At 32.7% G+C, this 14,754-nt stretch overlaps 1 long non-coding RNA gene across 1 annotated transcript; it reads left to right on the top strand.

Annotated features, from left to right (window-relative positions):
• Positions 1 to 3,926: 3,926 nt before the first annotated feature.
• LOC104649626 (uncharacterized) lies at positions 3,927 to 14,516 on the top strand. The gene is made up of 3 exons (XR_011212161.1): positions 3,927 to 5,769; positions 9,919 to 9,996; positions 11,269 to 14,516. It is a non-coding gene; the product is annotated as an uncharacterized lncRNA (long non-coding RNA).
• The last annotated feature ends 238 nt before the right edge of the window (positions 14,517 to 14,754 follow it).

Here is a 14,754-nt window from a genome sequence, read left to right as displayed (position 1 = left end):
CCTTAAGGTTCAGTTTAGTCGCAATTGAAAAACTAAGGTTGTCCCCATTGCATGCCCTGCCATTAGATCGTTTGAAAGATTCAAAATATGTGTTGGTATATCTTCTGGTAGATAATTTTAGGTCTGATTGTGACTTTTTGTTGAATATGTATTTGGAAATTATGTAAGAAATTAAAGATGTATTCCGGAAAAGTGTATTAACTTAACTGTTTGAGCATGTGTGTGCTGTAAATTAACTATGTTGCTGCCTAAAATTTGTATGTTAAAAATGTTGTGTTTCAAGTATACGAAAATGTTAAAATATGATGTTCGTATAAGAATAATGTTGCTGATTAAATGTCACCCGAAATACTATAAGAATCAACATAAAAACTTGAGAGAAAGATGGATTGAAAGAGACCAAAATTCCAACTTGCTGGAAATTGTTGGTCTCGGCCTAAGATTGGAAAATAAGAGTTTTAATTTTTTTTAAAAAAATATGAGGTCATTGTAGATTGAATCCAAGACCTCACGAAGTGCAGATTACATAAAAATTTTAATAAGAAAAACGAAGAGAAAATTAAATGCGTTGTGTGGGGATTGAATCCGCAACCTCTTGAATAAATGAGAGAGTTGGGAGAAAAATAAACGAGAAAAATGAAATGAGGTGAGTGGGGATTGAACCCACAACCTCTTGAATAGATAAAAGAGTTGGGAGAAAAATAAAGGAGAAAATAAAATGAGGTGAGTGGGAATTGAACCCACAACCTCTTGGATAGGTGAGAAAGTTAAGAGAAAATTAAGAGAAAAAGAATGATCTTGTGGGGGATTGATCCTACAATCTCCTTGTCTTAAACGAGAAAGAGAAGGGGGGAAAGAAAGAAAATGATGTGGGGGTGATGGAGATCAAACTAGGATTCCCCAAATCTGAAAAATGCAATTATCACGTTTAATATTAGATTAAGTGTTGCTCAAGGGATTCAAAACTGGGTTCCGTTGCCCAATTCCGTATTGACACATAAGTCTTACGTGATTAAATAATTAATCAATGATGCCTATAGGAATCAAATTGAGACCTTGGCATACTTACAAGATGCATAAGTCTTGTACGACATAATCTTGGGCAATATGAATCACTTAAATGAACTATGAATGAAGCCTCATGCTTGTGTGTGTGGACTCACAAGTCCAGCATTCGTTTACATAGTAAGTGAACCTAAGATGTTATGTGATGAATAATGAGACCCCAAAAGGGTTAAGTAAGAGTGTGAAACACACTAAAAGGCCAAGTGCATTGGCATATGATAAAATGAACATTCATGTTATGGGAGTGTAGAATGATGTATAGTCAAATCTCAAGAATACTCCAAAAGAAAGTGTTAAGAATGAATTTATAGTTAATATGTAAAGAAAAGAGTGACTACATGGCTATAGGCTAGCGCAAATGAGACAAGCTGCATTTACGCCTATAAAAATCAATGTCACTAAATGAAATTTCTAAGAGAGTATATTTATGCTAAACGATGATAAAGCAAAGAAAGAGTGGCCACGTGAGGATATGCTAGTACAAGTGAGACAAGTTGTATCTACGCCTAAAATCAATGTCCCTCAATGTAAATTTCAAGAGAGCATATGTATATTATACGATGAGCAAATAATGAAAGGTGACAAGATGAAATGAAAAGATGTTAAGAAAGAACAGGGTGGCATGCCAATATAATGTCACCAAAAGTACTCACTTAAGAGAGTGTAGAATATTAAGAGACAAGTCTCAATCACATTCTACATGTAAGTGTAAGGACAATTCACACTTAATACGAAATGATGAGATAAGAAATCATCTAATGAGCTATGATATCCTCAAGCTAGAAACCAACTTCTATTATGTGTGAGATGAATGTAATGAAACTTTATACTGCGCACCAATAGGCTAGCTATGAGTAGCAATTCATTCTATTGGAAAGGCAGATGTTCGTGTAATTCTCATGAGATGAGACTGTCCGTCCAGACGGGTATGAGTCTCCCTAAATCTCCTAGTCTTTGAACTATGCTGCCAACATAAGAACTAGTCAGTGGTTTCCACCTACGCGAGCTAGGTATGTTCTTGGTTTCACCTTGGCCAGTGACTCCATCTCTTTTCGGTGTAGGGAAGACACCAGATTTCATGATGCTCACATGATCTATGTCGTTTAAAGTTGAAGTTACTCAAAGTATGAAAGTTAATGAAATGAATGATACCAAAGGTGTTTGGATAGGATAATCAAGAGGTGAACTAGACTCTCAAGTAATGACACTAGGTCATTCTTGGTCATTGCACAGTAAACCTGATGAAAGTCTTAAATTACATCCTAGGTATAGTTGGTGTTTGTACTAGCCTATGAATGAAAGAAAGTGAAGTACGTATGAATGAATGAAGCAGACTCTATGTTTGCTAAAGAAGGCTTCCTAGTTGAGGTCCCATATGTTGAGAACTCATTGGTAAGTCCTAATGTTAAGTCCGTGATTCCAAGGTCACATGGCATATGAACGAACCAACTAAAATATGATATGTGTTATATGGAATATGTTATGTGTTATATGCAATATGGTATGTGCTTTGTGCAATATGATACGTATGATGATGCATGTTACTCTCATGGCATGACTTTTCTAATCGATTTTGGCAAGTCCACTGACTTGACTTTCCATAACTCATATCATTCGGAGAGAGTTATTCTAAATCACACATGACTGTGGTGTGTGCTTGCATATACCCATACTTAATACAAGTGTGTACTAATACCATACAACTCTTTACTTTTAGGTGCAGGCACATGTGGATGATAGAATTTACTAGACGACGCTGAAGTTATCTGGTCGTGGAGCATTCATCCAGACTTGGTAGGCCCTCATGTTTTTGAGGACGCTTGCCCGTTATATTCTATATTAGATGTAGGCATGAGTTAGTGGAGAATGTTCCACTAGCGTTTCTTTCTCAATTACTTTCAGAAATTGTATTGGTGCCACTCTGGCAACTTTATATTTTATCAGATATGACTATTTCATTCAGTTGAGTATCTTGGTATTAGATGGTTGTTGTGAACGATTATGAACAAATGTAGATAAATCTTATATGAGTATAATGTATCCTACTCTGAAGTCTATGTATACTTCAAGTAACTAAAAGTTTTAAATTTTCCACTAAAATTAATCTAGATGATGTAACGATGACGTATGCAGGCTTGTCTGTGACCTCTAAGATATCAACGACGCCTGTCTCGTCTTGGATCTAGATTCTAGTTGAGACAAATTGTGTCATTATTTAGTCACAATTCGTAACACTGTAAATCACCAAATAAGCATTAAGATTATTACTCATAAACTAAATAAAATTAGATCTTCTTTAATCTATTTACTCTAATTAAATTATGAAGAATTTAAACTTCACCCAATTTTGGAACTCCACCATATAAATCAATCAATTTGAGAATCTTCGATTTCAAATGATTTAAAATAATTAGTTTTAAAGATTTTAAGAAAAATATAAAGTTTGCACGTTATTTTAAATAGTTTTGTCACTTTTTATAATTTTTAGATAATATATATGTATTTACATAATTATGTATATAATTAGTATATTCATGAATATTTGAAAATTGTAAAAAAGATTTTAGTTTTAGTTAAAATTTTGTCAATTAGTCTACTTATATAATAGTTTACATTTTTAATTTATTGAGTTTGTAATTAAGTTAATTAATTTATTTTGTTATCATCAAGAAGCTCATTAATTAATTTATATTTATCTATTTGTATTTGGATATTAGTCAAATCCTTTAAACCCATTTGGGATAAACCATTTTGGGCCTTTTATTTTCAACTTCCAGCAGCCCATTAATACACCAATTATTCCCAACCCACTTATTTCAATTAACCTTCCCCAAACCCAACTCGTATAAGAAACTCATTATCCAACATCATAATACCAACAGAACAACCCGACACTGTACGTTTCCTTCTTCTTTGATTTTTTCACATGCAGACAGCGAGCCAGACGCCCCAAAACCAGTTTAGCAAGAACGAGCCCAGCAGCCCAACGCAAGCAGTGCGAGTCGTCCCTTCTCACCCTTATCCTCCTCTCCTTACAAAGCCGTTTTGGAGGATCCAAGTGTCTAAATCGAGTTACTCTTTCATCCTTTTCTCAAAAATCAAACGGATGACATTGGAAATTCGTAGGTGATTCATACAATTCGAGCTGACACCTTACCTCTTGAGAAATTTGAATTTCAAATTTTAAATTTCGAATTCATTCAAAATCTCTCCCAAATTTCCCCCAAGTCTGACCTAGATTTAATTCTATAAATTTCCCATATTTTTCTTTATTTTAGGGGTGGGGAAAAAATAGAGTTAATGGGTCACGGAAGAAATCGAAAGAAAGTCTGTCTCCAGTAGCCACATTTTTTAGATTTTCTTTCTTTCGAAATCTTTCATCGGAGCTTCTGGAATTTATAGTAGTTTCATCGTATATTGATTCCAAAAAGAATCATTAGTTCCTTTTGATCTTGGTTTCTCGCTTATTCACAATTCTCCAAAGTTCTCGGATTCTCGTTGTGGTCGTGGGAAGCTTTTTCCCTGCTCGTCTGGTCTCAGTCGCTGCCTAGGAAGAGGTAATGTTTCCTCTATAATACTCTCTTCATTTTTTTATTTTTTTCTACTTTGATATGGTGTTTCGATGTAGTGATTTCACGACTTTGTTGTTAGGTTGTCGTTAATCGGTTTTGAATGTTGATAGCTTGTATATACTACATGTATGATTAAGTAATTCCTTTGGCTTATCGTTGGCTGTAGATTTGGTATTTTAGATTTATCATGACAATTTCTATATTTCATTTCTAAAGCCTATTTTGTCATTTGCTTCATTTGCTTTCGATTGTTGAGTCTACTTTTATCCATTTGCTTTACTTTCAAGCATCTATTTTTCTTCTCTTTATTTTTTGGTTTTTATTTTAGTCCTTTAGGTGTATATTATATTAATAGTCAATGTTTCCTTTTTCCTACTTGATGTTTTTGTTTTGTTACCTTAGTAAAATATATGGCAGAGCTCATAGTTTCTTTCTTCATTTTTTACTATAAATTTCATGCTCATCTTTCCTTTTGGGTTTATGTTTCATGCTTGAATTTGTGTTTCTATTTAAATGATATTTTTATTTGATTCACCATTCTTCCTTAGGTTCTGTCGATATAGTATATGCATATGTGTGTTGTGTTGTGTTTATAGCTAGTTATCATACTCCTAAATTTGTAAATGTTTTCTGTATGCTTGAAATTGTTTGAAGATTTATGCCTCTGTAACTTTATTGTTAGTTGCTATTATTGTGCGATCCCATTTAAATTTTCTGTACTCTATTGTTTGTAGTGGGAATTTTGTACGCATTTTATTTATTTATTTGGATTACTACAATGTTTGTAGATGATTTTGAGTTCAAATTGGTGGATAATGTGTACTCCATCGTTATGTTTATTTGAACTTGACATTTGTGCCAGTGTGAACTATAAATTCATTATTTTGTGAACCTTTAATATGATTTAGGCCATTGCTAATCCTTATCTTTTTTTTCTTTTTCTTTTCGGTGTGCCTATAAAATCTCGATCGAGTTCAATGGATTCAATGATCTATCTCATTGCATTTCTTAATGGGCCATAAAAGCCCAAACATTTGTCTCAAGTCAGCTGGTAGCAAGTCGTTAAGCAGGTTGATGGAGGTTAAATAAAGCTGGAATTCAAAATTTCAAGCTCTGAAATGCCGAAAACGAGGTATTATACACTGATATAAATGTTTATACAGTTATATACAGTAGTAAATACTCTATACAGGTTCAAATACAGCGAAGCAGGTTGAAAAATACAGAAAATGTAAATGGCAAACTGAAATACAGATTTAGGAGTCCAAAACGAGTTAAGCATTTGGTGTTTATCATATATACACTTGGTGTATATCCTATCATTTGAAGAGTGAAAAGAAGGCCAAAAAGGCTTAAAAGAATGGCCCAAGAGCAGATTTTTTTTATCAAATAGGCCCAAACTCTTACTTGGGTATTTTTTTTTTGGATAATACCTATATATACATCTTTATTTTTGATAATTTCCTTTATTCGCTACATTTTAAAATATTTCCAAAATTCCTTACTTTCCCTCAATTTTTAAGTCAAGCAGATACACAAGTATCCCAACCTTGACACGTGATTTCCTTCCTTTCTTCACTCCTTTATTTTCTCTGTAATTTTACTCTATAATCTTATCAGTTACAATTTTCATATCAGTTTTATTTTTAAAAGAATTCTCTACAATCTTGTCAGTTAGAATTTTCATATCAATTTTATTTTCAAAGGGATTCTCTCTCCAGTCAATCAAATTCAAACTACTCAATTGATATACTGTGTTTCCTTCAAAGTCGTCTTCTTCAATTTTATTGCTTTTAGTCTTTATTTCTTGATTCATATGGACATGACCATTCTTTTAGTGTTGATATTACTCAACTAGTCAAAGGAAGATGCATCTTCGTCGTCTAAATAGATTGTTTTTCAAAGCTAAAAAGTCAATCTACTAGTGTCTTTGGTAAGGACTTTTGATCGATATTCATAGGTGATGTCTATGTTCATAGTAAAAAAAAAGATACAAGAGCGAATGTTGAGAAGGAGAATGTACCTTCGTTTTCTAAAGTAAATGTAGGGAAAAGTTGATGTATATTGGTATTCCAAAGTAATAGCTGAGAAGAAGAAGTCAAAATTGATCAGATTGTTGATTTTTTGTCCTTTTTTTATTGTTCATCTTTTTCTGATATATATGAGATCAGATTTTTAATGTATCAAATTGTTTTTGTTTCTTAAATTAATGTATAATGTCTTTGCTTCAACATTATAATACATTATAATTTCATTATTTACAACATATTGTGTTCAAATTATTAAAACTATTTTATGGTTATAATTTGGGATACATTAACTAGATTTTTAATGTATCTAGTCAATTTTGTTTCTTAATTAATATATAATGTCTTTGTTTCATCACTATGATACATCATAATTTATCATACACATTGTATTGCATTGAAATATTAGTTTTGATACATAAACTTAATTAGTTTTGATACTTGATATAAAATTTCTACCAAATGTATCATTTAATATGCATCATGTATCTAGGTGTTGCTATGTATCTTCTATCTTATTTAAATTTAGAAGGATATGTATATGTACACAGTACATGATACATTGATACATTAGGTGTCACATAATTATGTATCAGATTCATAAACAGTGATACACAAATGTTATTATCAAAAGTTTGATTATTTCGAGGCAAAATATGAAGTTCTTGCAGCTATGCATCTGATACAATAAAAATGGAGCGCATTAATACATATATCAAATTGTGTATTTAATACACAACATAATGAATTATGTACACAACATTCTGTCTTTTAAACACTGTTAATATCAAATACAACTTTTTTTTTTATCAAACACAACTGCACAATTGTGTGTTTGAGACACAATTTTATGGAACACAGTATTACATCTACTAAATCATATAATTGATACATGATATAATGTAGCGGATATGCAACATTCTATTATTGTATGAACAAATATACAATTTTCTATATGATATGTAAATTTGAATTTCTATTAATTGTATCTTAGCAACTACCACAAAGTAATGTATCAATCTCGAACATCTTATGGACAACAATTACTTATTTAATGTATCTGGTAAAAATACAACACTTATCAATTTAAACGAGATACATAAATAGTAATGTATTAATATATCTATCCATCTCAGAAACAAAATTCAAAAAACAATTACACAACATTATAAAAGGTATGAATGATTCATCAAAGTTATGCATCTCTTCTGCCTTTCTGTTGGTTGTATCAATCCATAATTGATACATTGAAAATTCTAACTCTTATTTCTTCAGCTCAAACGATGTTTTAGATCGCCAGTTTTTCCTCAACTCATCGATCTTTAATCAAATGCAATGGTTGACTTGAGATTCACAAATTAATTTTTTGACCAACCATAATTTCATCACTTTTGTATCATTCATACCTCATCTCACTTTCTCAGGTTTCAAAATGTTTCAACAAGATGGACATGTTCATGTTGTATCAATACAATTTATCAACAAGTTTGATTAAAAAATGAGATTTTTTTTTAGAAAGGATGAGAAGAACAAATTTATGATATATCAACTAATGTATTTTGAAATACCAATTGAAGTGGTCAGTAACTTCTTTTACCATCTCTTACTGTGGTGCCAAGATCGAGATAAGATGAAGAGTATGCTAAGTAGCAAAATCAACATTTTCTTGTGATTTCCTTCTGATATATATCGAATTTTCATGTTTTTCTCATCTCATCGATCCACTACAATGTTGTATTTGAGATTCACAAAATAAAATTATTTTTCAACAACTATTCATTATGTATCTTATCAAATTTTGGACAAATCTGGATCTAATTTGAATGAACATGAGACGATGAATAGAGAGAAAAAAAAATGAATCTCGATTTTGTTGATTCTGGAAGAATTTGTTCAATTGTTTGAAGCTAGGAGGATTTGGAAGAGAATTGAGAGTTAAAATTTAAATTTTAAATTAATTGAAGTTGTTACCATTTGAGAAAGACTGACAGCAAATTGATTAGCTTGATTTGTGGAACTCAAATTCAAAATTGACTCTCTTTTCTTTTAAAGTGTAACTGATTTTGTTTTAATGTATTGGAATTAATGAATCTGAATTATTTTCTATGTATCTGGATAGCACTGACTTTGAAGGAATTTTTGTAAATTGAAAAAGAGTAGAAATAAAATGTTATTTAAGTTTTACACTATGAGATTTAGGTAAGTTATACATTTTTTTTTGTAGTAGGACATGTACATGAATTTGGGGCAAAGGCCCAAGTTTAATACTTCCTCCCTTTTCCTCTTTAATCTATATCCCACGCTCATCAGCTCTTCAGGAAGAGAAGGACTCCCTGGGTTCTATACAGAAGCATTTATTTGTTACGGTGTTAACTAACATTATATTTAATCTTTAATTTTGACTTAATTAACTATTAAAGATAGTTATTTCCCGTTTTAGATTTAAAATTAAATATTGATTATTTAATTCTTAACTCTATTTTCATTATTAGCCTTGTTGATATTTTGAATTATTTTCCTCAGAAAATCCTCCTTTAGTTTATTTCCATTTGAAATAATTAAGAAATAACAAAAAATAAAATAAAAAACTTAGTTAAAACTTGGAAATTATTTGAAAGGTCTTTTAGTGAAATCGTCGATCAATCGGGAGTTAGCAGACATTTCGAGGGCCTAACACCTTATCGAAGTGTAAATTGAACTTCGAACCCTTTTTCAATTGATTTTATCTGTTTAAATCTTTGAAAATAATTATATGTTTTTTCTTGATTTTTACTAAAAAAAATTAAGTAGCGACTCTGTTATCGATTTCTCTTAAATCATAAAATTAATTGATTTTTCAAAACTCAAATCATTTTTTCTTTTATCATATTTTTTTGTAAAACACCAATAATTAAATTAAATTACTTTATTTGAAATATTATTTTTCTTGATTTTCTCGTTAGTAATTAGTTGTATTTTATCAAATTAATATTTTTAAATTTTTATGTTCAATGATTTTTTCTATTCTATTAACAGATTATTTGTATTCTTTTTAAAATAATAATCTAATTCTTTAATAAATTAAAATAATGAGATTTTAATATATTAGGAGCCCTAGTAAAAATTAAAATATTGCTATTTTGAAAAATGTCTCCGTACTTAATTTACTAGGTCAAGAAACAAGGTGTGATAGATATATTTTTCAAAAGAATTGTAACCCTAATTGTTTCCACCCAAAAACACAAATCTTATCTCATACCTCGCTACTCCGGCAGATAATGGAACACCGACGAGCTCGTTGCTCCGTTAAAGCTCACAGTTTCATCACAACACACCATCAAGAAACGACCACTGTAAAATCCTTTTCTCCATTTCTTTGTTGTTTATTTTTGTTTCGTCTTGTTAATGATATTGTTGGAATCTGCTTTTGTTCCATAAAATTCTAATTTTTCTTTTTTTGTGGTCTTTTGTAATGATCCTCTTAGTCGTTTTAGAAATTTCAACCATTATTTTTATATTGACCTTTTTAGTAGATTTTATATTTAATTTATATGACTTATAAGAATGAGTAACATGATTTTTAGATTTAATAAAAGATTATTTTGTTGCTAATAATAATGGAAAAAAAGAAAAAGGAAATTAATTCAATGAATAAATAAAATAATATAAAAAGAAAAGGGGCAAAGTGCCCTAACTTTTTAAAAGCCTGTGACGGCTCAAACGAAGAAAAAAAACAGAAAGAATACGCAAAAAAGAAAAGAAAGGAAGAAAAGAAAAGAAAAAAAAGAGAGGAGCAAAATCAATATTTTTATCTCAAGGCGTCAAGGTAATTATTTTCATCCTTTTGATTATGTTTTTAATGTAATTAGGAGTAGATTTCTAAGTTAAAACGTGTATAATTTACACTAATACGTGAAACTAGTTTTTAATTTCGTGTACATGTGCACATGTTATTTACATATAATTATGGACTAGAGGGTATTAAATGAATTATTATTGTTGGTGGATGAAACAATACATGTATAAAAGATAAGTTTTATGATGATTAATACTTTTAATTCGTTAAGAGTTAGATAGGAAATTGAAGTGGGTTACTGTAGGTTTGTAAAGAAAAAAAGGATTTGTGAGTTTGTTTTGAAAGTTTATGGTAATGGGTGGGTACTAAATATATAGGAATTTAATGTGTGACATATAGATTCTGAAAATTTGTTGGGGTTTAATTTTCTTTAAATCTTCTTATAATTATTATGAAATTTGTCAAAGTGATAGTGTCATAACTAGTTATAGATATGTAATTGGGTTTTTTTTTTAGAAATTATTGATGGTGTTCCCTTTGAAAGTATGTCAAGATTTCCAATGGAATATTGATATGCCGTCAATAGCCATTTTGGGATAATAATTGGACAATTATATTATATGGAAACTATTAGGGTTGTAGTGTTTGGAGAAATTATGACTTAACTCTTGACTTGAAATTTAAGAAATATGAGATTTGACTTATTAGTTAAAATCAAGATTGAGAAACTTTATTATAAATTTGGATAAATTGTTGGGTCAAAGTTAAACAAATAGTAATATGAGTGTTGTAAGATTTGAACTCTTATTGTGGTTATTGATTTAAATAGATTGTATTGATTTGAAAGTACAACAAAGGAGGAAGGCTAAAATCCCGAAGTGATTGTTCGATAAATTGAGGCAAGTGGATTTCTAAACTCTTGTTAAGTGTATGAAATGCATGTATGTCCTTGTGGTATATGTTGGGAGTAACGGGATTGGTGATGGGTTGACTTGCCCACATTGATTAATTCTAATGATGAAAAAAAGGGATAATAAAAGGCAATGTGATCAATTGTTTATGTGTGATGTGTTGAGAAAGGGTTGAAGGCTTGTTGAATCATTGTTGATGTGACTTCATGTTTGTGTGGTTGTGAAGTGTGCGATGTTATGAAAGTGGTCATCTCCTCATTATTTGTGTGAACTTGTCATCTGCATTATTCTGACGCATTGGTTGTCACAAGTGTTATGTGCATTGAAAAAGAATGAGTACTTAAGAGGATGGACCATTTCGAGGGACGTATCGTGCGCCGCAATGATACTATATTTCGAGGGACGTATCGCGCGCCGCGATGGTTACTATATCGAGGGTTGTGTCGTGCGCCGCGACAGATACATGGATAGATATGTCCCCCATGGGTCCCGGACTGAGAGACAGCGGGTGTGTATCACTAGGTCAGACATGCATCATTATACTTGACATTGCATTCCATTGCATTGCACATACTTACCATTAGTGAACTTGATATCGTATTTTGCTGATCTTTTGATTGCCTTTCTGCAGAACTTGTGATTGATCATTATTGAGCTTGTTATTGCGGATATATAATTTGTTGAAGTATTGTTGTTGAGGATATGTAATTTGTTAAAGTATTGTTGTTGAGGATATGTAATTTGTCTAAGTGTTGTTGTTGAGCTACGTGCTATTAAACTGTGAGCTGTTAGGTTGGGTTGATTTTAATGCAGGTTGTAGTTGTGGAGTTTCGGTTGGGGTGGTAGGAGTACCCGTATTTCATCCCCTTAGCCTGTGTTTAGAGGTTTACTTGCTAAGTACCGTGTGGTTTGGTACACACCCCTTGCTTCTACAAATTTTTTTGTAGGTTATGAGCCTGGATTTTTGTTGTACTTGTTATTTTCTTCTTTTCCCAGGCTTCTTGGAGATTTGTGAGGTAGCTGTTTCTATTGCAGCAGACTTTCTTCTCCTTAATTATGATCTTGTTCTATTCTAGAAACAAGTTCATTTGAGACTTGAGTTTTTTTCTTTTGAATTAATTGTAATACTTTAGAGGCTTGTACACGTGACTACCAGGTTTTAGGGGTTTTATTAAGTTACTTATATTTTATTTCCGCACTTTATTGTAATGGTTGAGTTTTAGGCTGACTTGTCTTGGTGGGATAAGACGAGTGCCATCACGCCCATTTTTGGGTCGTGACAAAATGGTATCAGAGCCCAAGGTTCATAGGTCTCACGTGTATACAAGTCGAGTCTAAGTAGAGTCTCGAGGATCGGTACAGAGACGTATGTACTTATCTTCGAGAGGCTACAGTGACTTAGAAAAATCTTCACTTCTTGGATGTAACGACCCGTTTAGTCGTTTTGAGCAACAAATTTCAATTTTGGAAAAACTGGCAGAAGCGGCGGACCCCACGACGGAACGTCATGGGCACGACGGACCATCGAGGGTGTCTCGTCCCAGAACACTTAGAAATTCTGAAATTTGGGTGCTGAAATCGACTCTCTGAACTCTGTGACGGACACGCAGGACGGACCGTCATGGTCATGACGGACCGTCGCAGGGTCTCGTTTCAAAACACTTAGAAAATCTAAAATTGGGTACTGAAAATCAACTCTCTGAACTTTGTGACGGAATGGCAGGACGGACTGTCACAGGTGTGACGGACCGTCACAGACCCTTGGTGGAAATTTGGGTCTCTGAACTCTGCGACGACCTGGAGGACGGACCGTCGCAGGCACGACGGCCCGTCACAGGTTGCGCAAATTCCAGGCAGAGTCGGATTTCCTTACACGTTTTAAGGGACGTTTTTGGACTACTCCTTCCTTAATTATAGATTTTGTAGGTTTATATTAATAACTCAAATTCTTGGGGGTTAAAAGAGGTAACCCTAAGTTAATTAGTGGGGTATTATTGCCATCTTTTACACTTAATTATATGTTAACTAGGGTAAAAGAAAGAGGGTTTGAATAAAGAAAATAGAGAGAACAAGGAGAGAGAGAAATTGATCGATCAAGAGGCAGAGGGAATATCAAAGCTTGGGAAATTGCTTGTTGATTCCAATTCTTCGGTGGAGGTAGGTTATGGTTTTCATGCTTTCATAGTAAACTCTTAATAGAGAATGATATATATTGGTAGTATTGTAAACCCTACTATATGCTTAATTGTATGTTTGCATGAATATGATTATGTGATTGTGATAAGATAAGCATGATGGAAATATTGAATCCCAAATCTTGAAAAGAAACTTTAATATATATTATTAATGATGATGCCTTGGTATAGAAGAAGACTTGATGAATTAAAGTAATGGGATTGATGATGCCTTGGTATAGAAGAAGGCTTGATGAATTAAAGTAATGGGATTGAGGATGCCTTGGTATAGAGAAGGCTTGATGATTTACAGAATGATATTAGGGGATCGGGTGTCACGAATCGACACGTAGAATTAGGGGATCGGGTGTCACGAACCGACAAGTAGAATTAGGGGATCGGGTGTCACGAATCGACACGTAGAATTAGGGGATCGAGTTTCACGAACCGACACGTAGAATTAGGGGATCGGGTGTCACGAACCGACACGTAGAATTAGGGGATCGGGTGTCACGAACCGACACGTAAAATTAGGGGATCGGGTGTCACGAATCGACACGTAGAATTAAGGGATCGGGTGTCACGAACCGACACGTAGATTTAGGGGATCGGGTATCACGAACCGACACGTAGATTTAGGGGATCGGAGTGTCACGTACCGACACAAGAGGATTAATGAATATGAGGGAGCGGAGTGTCACGTACCGACATAAGAGAAATAAAGATAATGAATCTTGAAAGATGTAAATATACTCAATCTAATGAACATGATTCCCAAATGAGTATGGTATTGAGGCTTGAGCCCTTATGGATGAACTTGATGGTACTTATTGATGATTATAGTGCTTGTTGTTGCTACATGTTGAGTATCATAGTTGATTTTATGATATTACTTGATATATATTGATTTTTATTTTGAGTTGGCCGATGATATCTACTCAGTACCCGTGCTTTGTACTGACCCCTACTTTTATTGTTTTCTTCTTGTTTAATTGTGGAGTGTAGCAAACGTGCCGTCATCTTCGACTCAACAGTAACTCTAGCCAGTCTTCGTCACACCGGATCTTCAGGGTGAGCTAACGCTTCTAGCTTGGACTGGATCTTCTCCTTCATGTCTTGATGCCTTGAACTTCCGGCATGGACTAGCTTCTTATGTATTTTAGCTTCTTAGAAACTCTTAGAATTAGTAGTTTAAAGTAGATGTTCTTGTGATGATGACTTTCAGGTTTT

The sequence above is a fragment of the Solanum lycopersicum genome, chromosome 10 (genome assembly GCF_036512215.1).
Source record: "Solanum lycopersicum chromosome 10, SLM_r2.1".
Taxonomy (NCBI): Eukaryota; Viridiplantae; Streptophyta; class Magnoliopsida; order Solanales; family Solanaceae; genus Solanum; species Solanum lycopersicum.
Note: the sequence above shows the minus strand (reverse complement) of the source record. Positions and strands in the feature narration are given on the sequence as shown.